The 15,446-nt window shown below is 30.4% G+C and overlaps 1 long non-coding RNA gene across 5 annotated transcripts in view; it reads right to left on the minus strand.

Annotated features, from left to right (window-relative positions):
- Positions 1-558: 558 nt before the first annotated feature.
- The window catches only part of LOC128201653 (uncharacterized), a 52,963-nt gene continuing 38,075 nt past the window's right edge, over positions 559-15,446 (minus strand). For 4 of the 5 annotated variants that reach the window (XR_008253356.1, XR_008253355.1, XR_008253353.1 and 1 more), the window contains 3 exons: positions 15,189-15,446; positions 1,759-2,041; positions 559-920 (listed from right to left, as the gene is read on the minus strand). This is a non-coding gene — a long non-coding RNA (uncharacterized LOC128201653). The remainder of the gene's footprint in view (positions 921-1,758; positions 2,042-15,188) is intronic. The other variant, XR_008253354.1, reaches the window with a different exon arrangement.

Consider the following 15,446-nt stretch of genomic DNA (forward strand, 5'->3'; position numbering starts at 1 on the left):
GCAGAAACTATTTGTACATAAAATTGTTAATTGCGTATGTGGCGCAAACAATATTTTTAATTCTATTCAACTAACTAGAAATATTTTTAGATTATAATTGCATCTAAAACCTGTTTCAAAAATTAATTCTTTAATTGAGATCACTTTGAAATAATTGATAGATTTTAATTTTTATTCTACAGAAAATGTATCTCATATACATGTGCAGTCAAAACTCTTAACCAGTCAAAAGTACTATTGACTAGCAAAATTAGTCAAAAGTACTTATGACTGAACAGGTTGGTCAAAAGTGGTTTTGACTGAAAATTAATGGTCATTAGTATTTTTGACTGCAAATTTGCGGTTAAAAGTATTGTTGACTGACGCTCTTCGTCAAAAGTAGTTTTAACTGAAATAAAACATCAGTCAAAAGCACTATTAACTCTTTAGGTGAAAAAAAAAAAAGATAAGTATTTATTAAATGTGTTTATTACGCAAAATTTGGCATTACAATCAATACATACTAACCTATGATATATATATATATATATATATATATATATATATATATATATATCATAAGTGGTGGAAATATAATATAGTGTGGTGAAAATAGATAACAAAAGCCAGGTAAGAATGTCTATGATAAACTATCAAAAACATAATAAAGATTAATTGGATTTGAATAACATATCTGAATGATTGGAATTCTTATTGTATGTATAAATAATTGGCGAAGTATGAGTAAAACGTGACAAAGAACTGTAGTTCCAGCAATTATGAACTGTCGGCGACGCACTTCCGTCGCTAACATATAGGTGTAGTTATACTATAATATAATAACATAATATTTATCTTGAGCTCTTCTTTTCATACTATCTGTTTTAAATGAAAGCTCAGCTAAAGTAAGACACAGTAGACATCCGGTGCGAGCCGGTTCGCTGCAACCAAACAAAGGGTCAAAGGGGCTTCCGCTCTGCGCAGACGCTGTGTCGGTCGTTAAATTTGCGTGTTACAACTTTGACTTATGTTTAATTTAGATAAGCTTGTTATTTACTTTAAATTATAAAATATTCGGGTATTATTTTATTAGCTATATTAATTTTGTATGATGACAAAATAAAAATACGATAATACGATATTACCATTCTCTTTCAGCTGCAGGATATCATATGAGGCGATTAAGATAATTCAGGAAATCAATAGAAGAGAAGAAAAAATTGAAATAAAATCTAATATATTACTAACTATTGCTAACATTCTACTCGATATGGGGAAAAACCGTATTCAGCTAAGAAAATAATAGGTTTTTATGATAAGTATAAATGTTATTGGTGCTCTAAATTAACATAGGTGTGAAGTTACAATCATTATATTCATAATAAACATTTATTAATTGACTTAACAATATATTTAACAAAAATACTGCTGTACTGTTTTTACCCTTGAACGTTGTTGTTTTCTTTCAGCTTCTCAAAGGTTGACTGTAAGAGGTCTCTCTTTGGGATAAGTCCGCCATTGTATATTAAATCTTTTAATGTGTCAAATGTAAATTATGTACATTAAAGATTTTACAATTACGATTACTACTACCGATCTGTGTAGTATGTCTACAAAGGAACATTTATTTGATAAATGTTGTAGTGCTTGCACTGTTTATTATGCAACTTTGTTCTATTGACGTAGGTATATACTAGATATTTAAACAAAAAACCAGCTAAGTGCGAACCGCACTCGCGCACCGAAGATTCTGTACAAAATAAGTGAAAAAAAACTTACCAAAAAGATATTTTTTGTGACGTAACTACCTAGGTATATATACGGTTTTCGGAGTTTTCTCTTATGCTATACGATATTGCTTTTTGTCAAATTTCATGATTCTAGATCAATGGGAGGTACCTTATAGATTTTGACTTCCTTGCAAATCTCAAATATGTAATATATGGTAAAATGAATCAACTTTTTGACTTCGTTCACTTAGAATTTTGATTTTTTTACAGCTTCAAGAGGTTGCAGACTTAGATATTTTATATTTATTTCAATTTGATATTGCCACGCGTTTCTGAAAAAAAAATGGTCTTGACAGATGGGCAGTTACATAAACAACAAAGTAATCCTATAAGGGTCCGTTTTTCGTTTTGAAGTACAGAACCCTAAAAATGAATAAATACTTATACATTTATGTATAATTTATTCGGAGAAATTTGCATTTTTTGCATTTGTACGAGAAGTTGGAAAACTAGTTAGGCGTGTGACCGTGTGAAGCGACTACATTTTAACCTGAAACCCTAGACAAAGATTTTTTTATGTAACTTACAATCTCAAACAAGCTGACGTCTCACTTGATGAAAAGTGGTAACCGTCGTCTATAGACATGAACAGTACTATGGACATAACAGAGTTTACTGTTTCGTTCATGATATCCTTCGCGTTGCCATTCTCAAGGACTAAGGTGTTATGCCTCTGTACCCTGTAAATTCACTGCCATATCCCATCCTTCAAACCGAAACACAGTCATGCACACACAACTGCTTCACGGTAGAAATTTTTAGAATACCCTGATTCTAAAAGTAACACCGAATACTTTTCACTTTAAATTTTTCTAGTACTATATTAAAAATTGATTATTTGATTAGAATCATTTGGTGCAATTCCGCAGTCATAATAAAATAATTCTTATTAACTAATCAATGATATTCTAATTTTCTTTATTTATATAACTAAAATAAAATTGATATAGAAAGCGAAAGCAAAAATGCGACGTATGCATCAGCACCATGCATAAACTCACGTAATTGGGATGCAAATGATCACGCAATTATATTTTTATTATAAACATTTTATTGTACTCAATATTGTAAATCCTAAAAACATCATAAAAGGAAGATTCGTGTGAGCATAGCTCTAACTGCTAACTTTAATGCTTATCTAATTCAGGTGGGCAGGTAGATCTTAAAATGTATATAAGCCAAAAGTAAACAATTTACTCTCGACCTCACGCCACGATGACCGACGCTTTCCAGGTGTCCGACAGGTTTTTTTTTTTTTAATATAGAAACGCCATGTGATAGCAATCCATTTCAAATAGAATTACGTGTCAGCACCTCGTAAGTTCAGGTGTTTATCAGTTCACGAAGGCATAATTTCTGTCACCCGTTTTAACTCTTCTATGTATGGTGTTATTGTGTTCTTTTTTTACTTCTTCATCATCGTCATCATTATCTTCCTACCCTTATTCTAATTATTATTAGGGGTCGGCGTATTATATTTTTCTCTTCTATTTTTTCAATTCTTCGTAGTGATATAAATAAATAATACTAATATAAACTTCGCTATGTAATAAAATATGTTAATTGAATTTGACTATTGCACCTAATAAAAGTATATATAAATATCTACAGCATTTGCCACTTGATGCAGGTGTTAAATAATCACCCGGATGTAAATGCAACTGGTTAAAGCGTTCATTTTCCAAGAATTAATATTGCTTTACTTTTAATATAATAAAGTATTACAAATTACACTGACTTCAAAGGGGAAGGTTAACACCATTTAACATTAAGAAACCTGACTTACATTACACTATATCAGATTTCTCATTACTGTTGTATAAATTAATTTCTATTATTCATTGGTTTAATACCAGAGATCACAAAATATAAATTGGTCCTGTTCTGTTAAATACATATTTAAGACGAAGAAGATTGTTAGTAGCAGTGTATAGCGGTCATATTGTTAGCAATCTGTGGTATTTATCTATGACAATGACAAGTCATTCTTTATGCGGTCCTCCTGGGAATCATCGTGGTTGACTCCTATTAAACTCTTCACGATGGGCAAACGGACATCACTTCGTCTTCCCCTATTATCACTCATTATTAAATAATTCTTTAAAATTTATCGCGCGTCGTTACAGACGCGTCAGATACATTAGATACGATTTCGATCGACGAATTATTTGGTGGTATACTACTTGAATTCTGTACCTAATCTAGCCGTGCATCACGCGAACATGAGTAATTACTCGTAAGTTGAATAGAAACATCGAGGTTATTGACCTCGCTAACAATAGTAACAATGCTTTGCTTAGTATTTTATCTTTGTACTAAATAAGAGACCTACATTAGAACTGCAAAATTATCATGCATTAGCACACTTAATTGGACGAAATACAATGTTTTAGATAGAAAAATAAGCATTCATAACAATTTATAGTATCTAGTTGGTCTCTGTGACATTACTTACCAATCTAACACCCGCTTAGGATAAAAAATAATTTATCCAGTTTATTGTTTTGCTGTATACAAAAGTTACAGAGAACTTTAACATCTTTAGATGGAGGTATATTATACAATCCTGGTTTAATAGATCACGTACCTATCTTTATCACAAAGATCTGGATCTGAATTATCTGAATATCTTATTAAATGTAATAAAACCGGCTCATCCAGCGCGTCGTAAAATAAGGAAATTATAAAATTGATAAAAAATAAATTTTTTATCAATTTCATGATTTCAAATTACATTTAAAATCATGAATTTTTTTAATGGGTGATAATAGAGTGGTAAGCCCACCCGCGCTATCGGTATACACCGGCGGAGCACCAATGAAGGATGATAGGTGAGGATGAAGCAGGTCAGTTAGCCCATCATGACGAATTTAACAAGAATTGTTCATGATGGTTTTTAGGTGAAACCACGCGGAGGTCGACCTAATAGGGCATATTGCTAGCAATGGGGCTGTCAAACTCCATTGCTAACAATCCCTTTCCCCCACCCCTAAAATCATAAATTTGTTTTTTGTTTGAAAAGAGCAACAGCCGTATTTCTTGCCTACTACGAGTATATTCAACGGAAAATACTTTCGGAATTAGATAGTACATTTAATGCTTAAAATTAAAATTATTTGAATAAAGTGTATTCTTATTCCGATGAGTATATAATTACTCTCTCTGCACTCTGGACATGTGAAAGAGAATGTCACACCGACACATAAAGGAGGTACTGTTGAAAAACACTTTGATTTCGCCGACGTTTTGTTACTGTAAAAGGGCTTAACCTTTGACTGACAAAGGGATCGGTCGATAATCGTTCTCATGTCCATCAGGTCATCAGTCAACGTAAGATGAAAGCTCAGCCGGCGATGTTGAAGAATGGGAACGCAATGAAAGGCACCGCTCGTGACAAATGAGCCCAAGTTGTAACAGATTTGGAGTGAGCAATATGTCATTGAGTAGAAAACAAAAAATTGGTTATGTATACGTATTCAAACCTCTATCCATGTAATTTTTATTCGTATAGCAGTGACGGACATAAGTGTGTTTACCTTACCAAATACGATTTCATAAGATGAAATTCAATGATAAACAATTATTTTGTATTTATATAAAAATAAAAAACAAATATTTTTTTATTTTCATCAGTTGAAATAAGTAGTTAATTCATTAACATTAATAATTAGTTAACATTAATGTAATATATGATTTTTTAGTGAGCCAACTGTTCATAATCGTATAACGTCCCTTACTGCGCGACTATACATTATCTCATGATACTCGTGGGTTTTCCCCATGTGAATAAGGATAAAAGATATTTTCTAAGGTCATAAATAACCTGGATATTTATAGTTGGAATCGGACTAATGATCTTTTAAATTGTATCAGCAATTTACATATACACCCAAAGTATAGGCGGATACTTACAATATTTTATCTGTCTCTTCAGGCGAAGACCATATTTACAAATATGGATTTAAACTGATTTTAGCTTTAAAATAGTTTGAAATTAGTCCATAAATAGAAGTTGATAATTTAAAATTGTGTTTTATAAAAAAAAATCGACATCAATCGTAGCAACATTATTTTTATAAAAAAAAAAAAAACCAATAATTTATGAATTGATTTTATACACAAATTTTAAACATTTTTTAGATGTAAATAATGAAGTTAACTTAAAAGGGTATATTTATATGTATAGCACTAAAGAGCCCTGCTTTATAAAACAAGAAAACATACTGCGGCGACACCATATTGGGATAAAGGCAAGGTATGATAATTTACATAATGATGTATACCTAATTTAATATTATTAATTAATTATAATTATATCGTATAAACTAGTAGATTATTGTTGTGTCAACCTTTAACTGTCCACTGTTGAGCATAGCCTCTCCCAAAAGGGGACGGCGCGCCGTTACCAGTAGTTACCACACTTGGTAGGTGGGTTGGCAACCAAAGTTTCACTTTTGGTGATATTTTATAAGAGACGCTGCTGCCTATAACCCTTAAGCGCCTCTTACGACACCCACGGAAAAGGAAGAGGTGTCCTATTCTATGCCGGGATCTATAAGGCTTAATAGTAGACCAGTAAATGTGTCTCATTAATTTGTACCCATAAGCCATCATGAAGAGAGACACGTTGGTCTATCTGACACAACATAAAGGTACCATTGAAGCCGCTAGTCCCAATCCCTTCTCTCCCAGTTTATTTATTTAGTATTAGAGTATATTGGCGTGAGCACCTAACACTTATCAGTATCTGGTTTTAAGAGTTAAGTAGTCGACCTTGTGTTAGACACATGTGGCCCAGTTTAACATATTAAATTAAATATTAATGTAAACAGCTAAGTTGTTATTTTCTATGTCATGGAGAACTTATAATGGTACGTACAATGTTAGAGATATAATATAAATCAATAATATACCTAGAGTCTGCGTGGAAAAAATATCTGTTACGTCTGCTACTTTCTAATTAACTAGAGTAAGATACAACATGTGTTTTTGTGTCATATAGATCAGCTACACATATTTATGTCAATAGTCAACAACTACGTTATATCTCAGTAATTTCTATAGTGATAAAACTAATATGGGACCAACGCGGGAGGAAATTGTTTTGATTGCAAAAGGAATTATTAAAATTAGTCAACAATTAGTAACGATAGTCCCTAATATACTTAAAAAAAAAGTACAGACAAATTGAGAGGTTTCTCTTTTATAGAAGTATCTTAAAAATGACATTCTTACACACTTCACTTTTTTATCAATTATTACGCGGACCACATGTAATTCTTACAAATTTATACAAAAATGAATCTTCGCTGGAGAAAATTTCTTTGATATCCCCATATTATGTTGTACAATGTACGACATTGTATAATGTACATAATTATCTAAATAAGTAAGTATTAGGTATCTACCTATTAAAAGTTTTGTATGTACTAAGTTCTTTTTACAATACGTTACAAGTGTGAACACATAACTTCAAATAAGGATTGGTGAAAACTCTATACTTATTTTCTAAGTAATGTTAAAAGAAAGTTTTTTCTTGTTATCAATTAATTGAATTTTCTTTCAGTAACAATGATTAAGTTCGTTTTAAAAATATGTACTCGCACTAGTGAGCTGTAGTGTACATCTGAAAATTAATATGCATTGGCGTGATAACACTATGAACAAAGTACTGGCCTTGCCCCAAAGAGTTACCAGTTCGCAATGTAAATTATAATATTCATATTAAACACTATATATTTAACTAAGTAAGTGCATGTCATACCAGCTGACTGCACTGGATTGGCATCTGAGACAACTATTTATAGAAGCCAGCTATTGCACCTTGGGACTGGAGTTATATTTGTAATATATGTAGGTACTTATACTTAATATCTATCTACAGCTAATCAAGATTGCGACAAGTCTTGGAAGAAACGGAGCTAGTAGTTTTAAGTATACGTCTAGATATCACATTTGAATGCTTATTAAGCGTAAATATTAAAAATGTTGGATTGTATCATTCCAATGAATTTTACTTCTAATGCGATTGTGGATAAACTATACTAGTGTTGCTGCCGTGCAGTAGTTGTGCTTGCATGGCTGTATTTCGGTTTAAAGGATGGGATATGACTGACATTACAGCGTATGGAGGTATTACACTTTAAACCAGGAGGAAAGGGATTGTTAATAATGGAATCTAAATTGCTGGCTATATATATTATCACCATCGTAATTATTTCTTGTACAAGTCGTCACGATGAGCTAACTAACCAGCTTTCATCTAGGTCCATCATCTCTTACTGGATATCATGTTCCGATAGCGCAGACGCGGTTATCATTCCATTTTCACCCATAACACCTTATTTACTCAAGAATGGCAACGTATGAAGGATATCGTAGGCGTTACAGTATACTATACACGTTACAGTATATATGATGTCTGTCATGTCATATCATATCATGTCATGTCATGTCATATCGTGTCATGTCATGTCATGTCATGCCACCACTTCCTATCAGGTATCATCAGTTATTTACAATTTAATTGCAAAGGTGTAATAGGTATAGCAAAATCATAGAGAAGTGACCAGACTGGAACGATGTGCATTCACCTCTAATTATCGTATTTGAGCCGTTGTAAAAGACACTGTCAGCAATCAGAATCCATCTGTGGTTGATCTCTGTGTCCAATTCATCCATCTAATTTATTCTCTACGAAATAATAAACTAGAAAAGATTACAGTTGCAGCAATTAAAGAGAAGAATTAATGTAATGATAGAAGAAACTGCGGACATTTGCAAAAGTCTTATTTTCAATTTTAATAACATTTCTAGAACAATATGCAATTCATAAAATATTTTGCAAATATTTGATACTCAAACATGTGTAAATAATATAAATGAAATAAAATAAATGAAATTTGGTAGACGAATGTAGGTACTATTTATACTGGTTATTTACATACACATCTTTTATGTCAATTACAAAAGTAATTTCTTTTGACATTGTGAAATCTCGTTTGTAAATATTATTACCAAAGTGTTAAAACAATATTCATTATCTTTTTAATTTGTTACGTAATTGTGCAGTTGAAGAAAGATATAATATTTTGTAATGACGTTATGTTTTATTTTTATACAGATACGTATGTACCTATTTAAAACAATTTATATACTAATAAGATAACTGCGCAGTAAGTTCATACGGTTTGTCAATCGATACCGAAGGTTGAAGTCGAAGGATGCACTGGACAAGAACATGCACCTAACTACACGACGAGACAATGGAGCATTCAACTCCATCCACAATGCACAACAATTCTATATTTTATCAGTTATAAACCCCTTTATGTTTACTTCTTGTTTGTTTACTACAAAGTTTATAAACAAAGTATTATACTGGGTTGAGATATAAAATTTCATGAAATTTTCTGTGTCATTTTGATAAAACAGATTTTTTTACTAGAAAAAAATAATATTTTATCGTGTTGTTCAATAATAATAACTATTTGGGTAAAATAAAATAAAATTTTGGAAAAAAACGAGTAAAAATATATATATATATATTTAGTAATAATTATGGTAAACACAATTGTGAACAGTATTTAATTATATTTTATTTATAATGATGTTTCTTATTTTATTTTCGATATTCGGCAACATCGATTCAAAACTTTTACAACATTTTAATTTAATTTATCTCTCCTCTTTCAAAACAATTTTAGAAATAGATTTTCAAAGTAAACTTTTGAAATAATTATAACATACAGTTATAAAATTAAGGGTTTATATGCCTTATTCTTAAAAATTACAATTTATTTACATATTTTGCAAAAATGCTTGTGATGTTGTCTTATGGTCAGCAAAACATCAGCTTTTTTCTTGATAATTGAAAAACACCTATATACTTTAGTATGTAAATAATATCTTTGGTAATTTTATAAGATAAAATAAATTATAATTGCAAAATAAATAACATTTCTATATTAAATGCAGCTGAGTCACTAAAGTGTTTACAGTTGTTACATACATAGTTGTCCTCACTTATAAGTATGATCAATAACAGAATTATTGTCTTTCAGTAAAGTGTTGGAATAAAAGTGATAACTTCACAATCATGTAGATATTATTTTTATTTTTTAACTTGAAATTCCATGACATTTAAACAAAAAATAAATAGTCTCCAATTTATTAGCTACTTTTTGACCTTTAACTTTTTCGGTTTTACTTGTAGTACACTCTTTAAACACTGTTATAAATTTGCATTTCAATTACACTGTTTTTATATATATATATTTTTATATATATATATATATATATATATATATATATATATATATATATATATATATATATATATTCCTTTCTGGACTGGTTATTTTTACAATAATATTTGCGAGGTTCCACGTTGGGCGCCATTATAACCTCAAAGTTTTACATTAAAATATTACTTAGAAATATATAACGAACACAAATCTCACGTTCGGCTTCGACACAGAACATGATGAAATATTTAATTATTTATTAGTATTATTATATTTGACTTAATACATATTATTTAAAGATTCATTATACTTCATTGGTAAAATGACAACTATAAGTAAACTGATATTTGGTAGAAGATTGCTTAATCCAACGGTGAGCGCTATTTGTAACCTTAAGAATGCTTATAATATTATTATTAATATTATTTACAAATAATTAATAATAACCATTCTGTGTAATGTGTGTAAGTTTATTTGATTGTCTTTGTTACTTCTACACTAGCAAATTATAGAAGTTATTTGTAAGATACAAACACAAACAAATAATTAATTGTTTTGCCTTTTATATTACCTTTTTGTATTGGCCGTTATTATTTGAGTGTTTGTTCTCCGATAAACAAAAGTTAACTGTAAGAGATTACACTTGAATTATTCAATTGTCATAGTAAATTTTTATGTTTCTGGTGCAATAAAGAGTTAAATAAATAAAAATACGAGTAGGTACGTATTAAGAAGGAAGTTCTTATAAATTCTATATATATTAAAGCTTTTGCGTGGCCTTAGCCACGGGCAGTAACATAAAAAATTAATGTTATCAATAAGATTTTCTTCTTAGATGGTTCTAAGGACAGACACGTAAGTGTTATCAGCTAAATATTAATGTGAAAGATACTTAGAGATAAGTTTCTCATATCACCTAACTTTATAATATCTTAAAAATCATCTACAGATAATTTATGTTAAGTTATAACCACGTACTTGTATAACTAGATAATTACTTGGCTCCGATGCTATCTCTCTCACTATGTATATTATAATGTTATGCTAGAAGACGGCTTTACTGCTTTCTTCATGGGATTTTCGTTAGTAGATTACGTACCTACAGTTATAAGTATAATAATGGACTAGAATGTTTCTTGTTGGATTAATAAATGATGGTATAAAATTTTGTATCTGATTAAATAAAAAGTCATCTGTAGGATAAAGGCTATTATTCAAAACTGTTAGATAATCCTAGACTAATATATCGTCATCAAATGATGTGACAAAAATATGACAGGTAGGTACAGATAATAATCCTATATCAATCATATACATAAGTTGATGTTATCTTGGTCAGTTACCATATCAATCAAAAAAGATATGACATAAAAAAGAGATCATGAAGAATAGATCTTTTATTTTTTAATTTTTTTTTATATCTACCACTAAGGTGGCAAATATGCATACGGCTTACCTGATAGTAAGTGGTTACCGTAGCCTATGAACGTCTGCAATACTAGGGACAAGTTGCCGAGCCTGAAGAAAATTCTTTAACCCTTTTTTGAAGAATCCTATGGTGTAGTGTCTTAGAAAAATCACGATAGGGAGTTCATTTCTTAATCTGAACGTTCCTGTGTAAGCATAATCACAAAAGATCTTTGTTGATTACAAGTTTCAGAAGACATCTTAAAAAATATATATTTGTACTGAAATTACTAAATAATTTCCACATAACAAAAAAACAAAATTTATTTTTTAGATTTTCTCTATCTCTTTTTGTTAGATATAACGAAAACATCTTAAACGAACAAATTTTTAAGTAATTTCGTAATTGTGTATGTATTTTATTAGATTATTACGTAGAACATATTTAATTAGATAAATAGATATTACTAAAAATAAAAACACTTAATCGGAATTAACAAAGTCTAAAGAACTCTTATTAGCATCAATTAATAACGTTATATTTTTACGTATTAACTAATTTTAACTGGCATCAAGGCAACAAGTTGCACAAAACACATACAGCTCAGCTTGTATACTTACTTTTATTTTGTATAAATTGTACATTGACCGACACTTGCCTTGCCTCGATTAGGATTCATGCTCATTGAATGAGTCAGACAATATCTCACTCATTGAGAGATGTGGTCATGGTATTATCGCATGGCGTGCGGGCGTCGAGCTATTTGATGCAAATGCAATTGCACATTGTCGTTGTCCATTAAACTAATGTCAAACGTCCGGCGGGCGCGAGTCGTGTTGCCTTCGCGTGCCATCGCCGGAGTCAGTTACCAACTGATACGAACGCATGGAGCTGTTTACTTTTTCGAATTGGTATTACTCTTGTTTACTGTACTGGGTTTTGTTATGTTATTAAAAATGGAACATAAGAAGGCAGCCCACCTGATGGAAAGTGACAACCGTATCCTATGGCGCCTATAGACGTAAACAGCACAAAGACAGCAGAGATTAGACTTTAATGTTCATAGTTCTAAGTGAATCGATATATGTACATATATTTATTGTAACTGTACCCCTCGGCTGCATCCGTGTGAATCAATATATAAGGACCCTATGTGCCCAGTAGGGATATATCCAAATTTCATTCAAATTCGTTCAGTAGATTTTGTGTGAAAAAGTAACAAACATCCTCCTTACAAACTTTCGAATGTATAAATTAATAAATTTACATGCTCAATTCGAAATATTTAGTATTTTAAGCATTTAAGCGTCATGTACTCATATATTACAGAGTAAATAAAAGAGAGGGAAAGAGAATTTTAAGGTAGTGTTATACAAGTGAAACAGAACATTTTTCCCAAAGAAATTTTAATTTAAAAATTACAAAAAAAAACTTATACGGCTATCAAATTAGTAAAGCTTTAAATTTTTATCATTTGTCATCGCAAAATTCTTTGAAAAAAATATCCAGATATATATAAAAATATACATTGCCTTAAAATTCTCTTGATAATCCTTCCCTCTTATGCATTCTGTACCTAAATATGTATGTATACATGATGCTGTCTTATGCATTTGATTCAGTATATAGGATAATTTTATTTAAAGATAAAACAACACAAAGAAAGGTTGCTGCACGTTCTTCCTATCTCTATAATGCATATTATCTAATCTTCAATTCATGGAACCGTTTGTCACATAATCAAATAAAAAATTTTCAGAAAATGTACATATTTATTTATTGTAAAACAAATAAACCAAAAACGTAGGTGTAATAATATAAATAATGTTATATATCTTATTAAATAATGTAAGTTGAAACAGGTATATCATAAAAATAAAATAATAGAGCAGTTCAAATGCTTTTGCGAATTTAAAATTGGAAATACACAGATTTGACAGAAAATATTTTGTCTATAGAACAAAATACATTATAAGTACCCCTTATGCATTGCGATTCCTAAGGACTAAACAACAAAATTTTTATGCCGCTATGTAAGTTAGTAAGCCCGACGGAGGAAAAAGTTGAATTATTAAACTAACCCTAATCCTACGACACATTTCAAAAATATTAATGTAATATCATAATTGCTTGGTGGCAGAAAGATCAATGGACAAACTTTGACGAACATTGTACACTTACCCTCTTATTAAAAAAAATTACAAACAGTTCATAGACCTATTTTAGCTATTGAAGCATTTTATCCTTTTTTTTTTTATACTAAATTCTTAATTTGAAAGATAGTGACAAAATACTGTAATAATTAAAATAGATTTGTAGGACGTTTAAGTTTTTATGAATAAGAGGATTTAAATTTTACGAAGTTTATATATAGGTAACAATTAATATTTACACTCACACGCAATCAATCACAAAGTATAATTTTTTTTACTGATTGTAATATTTTATTGTGACTTACCAGTATAACCTAAATCTATTTTTGCTCCGGTCAATATATATTAATAACACAGATACACAAGCGTACACGCATAGGTATATTAAAGAAGATTTTCGAAGATTAAATAATTTTAATCTTATAACACAAGTCCTAGAAAGTGATAATATTCAAGCCACTATAATTTTAAATTTTGACATTGTTGACACATATTTTAAATAATAATAAAATAAATATTAGTTTATCACTAAACTGCAAATAAATTCAAATTAATATTACGAAATTGACAAATAACTTAATTTTACGAGGATACACTTCACTATGTAAACAAACAATAATAAAATTTAAATTTCTTAATATTAAATCAACGAGTTTATAATAGAAATTACACAAATTATAATTTTTTCGTCGTAGAATTACTACGGGGAATCCCCTTAACATACATGTACCGACTATAAAAAAACACAAAGGTACAAATGACTATAAAGGCAATAATCTTATCACAATGTACTTATCAAAAAGTTATCAAAAATAATATGTAAGTAGATGTAACAATTTTGCCTGCGTGTTAGTAGAAAAGTATTCTACTATGTAACAATAGCCATTTAGTGATGGAGTAAGTTTCACCTTTAATTTTACTATTTTTGATAAATATGGTTTTTTTATGCGATGTACATAGAATGGTAACTCAGTGATACTTCGCTGTCATCGTAAATTGACTATGATAATGGCGAGGGTTGATAGATGAGAATCAAAAATTAACCACAATTGTTTCCAGGGGGTACCGCGCTCGAGTAGAAATAAGTTACCAGAGGGAGACTTTGTATTAAAGTCATTTGCTTGGGCACCTCTGTTCCATTTGTATTTCAACCGTAAAGCAGCTGTGTTTGCATGGCTGTGTTTCAGTTTGAAGGGTGCTACACGGCAGTGAATTTACAGAGTACAGAGGAATAATACCTTGGTCCTAAGGAACGGCAACGCATGGGGGGGGGGTATTATGGACGAAACTGTATACTCTGTTATGTTCGTGGCACAGCTCATGTCTATGTAAGTCGTTAGCTTGTTTGCAATTCAAAGTTGCATAAAAGAAAAAAAAGTTTGCAAACTCCTAACCAAACCAACAATAACCAACAATTGAGAATGGAATAGTCTCTTTTCGGTCACTTTCATGGACCTTATTGTTGGTGTATTAACTTCATTTTATTATTCCACGTAATTATTCACATAAAAATGAACCGTTAATATTAATTAAAGAGCTTTTTGTAAGAGACAGAAATTAAAATTATAGTTTGTAGTTTATCTATATGTATGTATATTTGTACGTAAATTACATGAAGATTTCCTGAATTTGTGTTTACGTTCTGTAGACTCACTGACGTGGCTGTTTGTACCTAGTTCTATATAGGCCAACTCCCTTTAACCGTTCTGTATATGATTTGACATTAATTTATTTTCCTGTAAAAGGGTTATTCCTCTGACCAAACAAAGCCAGGCCTGAGTCAGCGGCTGCATAAATATTTTTATTTTGGCTGCGTTCTCCTCTTTGTTTTGCAAATGACTCGCCGAGCTGGGTGTACTCGATGTTTACA

Source organism: Galleria mellonella, unplaced genomic scaffold (assembly GCF_026898425.1).
Source record: "Galleria mellonella isolate WM207_F2 unplaced genomic scaffold, CSIRO_AGI_GalMel_v1 utg57, whole genome shotgun sequence".
In the NCBI taxonomy this organism is placed as follows: Eukaryota; Metazoa; Arthropoda; class Insecta; order Lepidoptera; family Pyralidae; genus Galleria; species Galleria mellonella.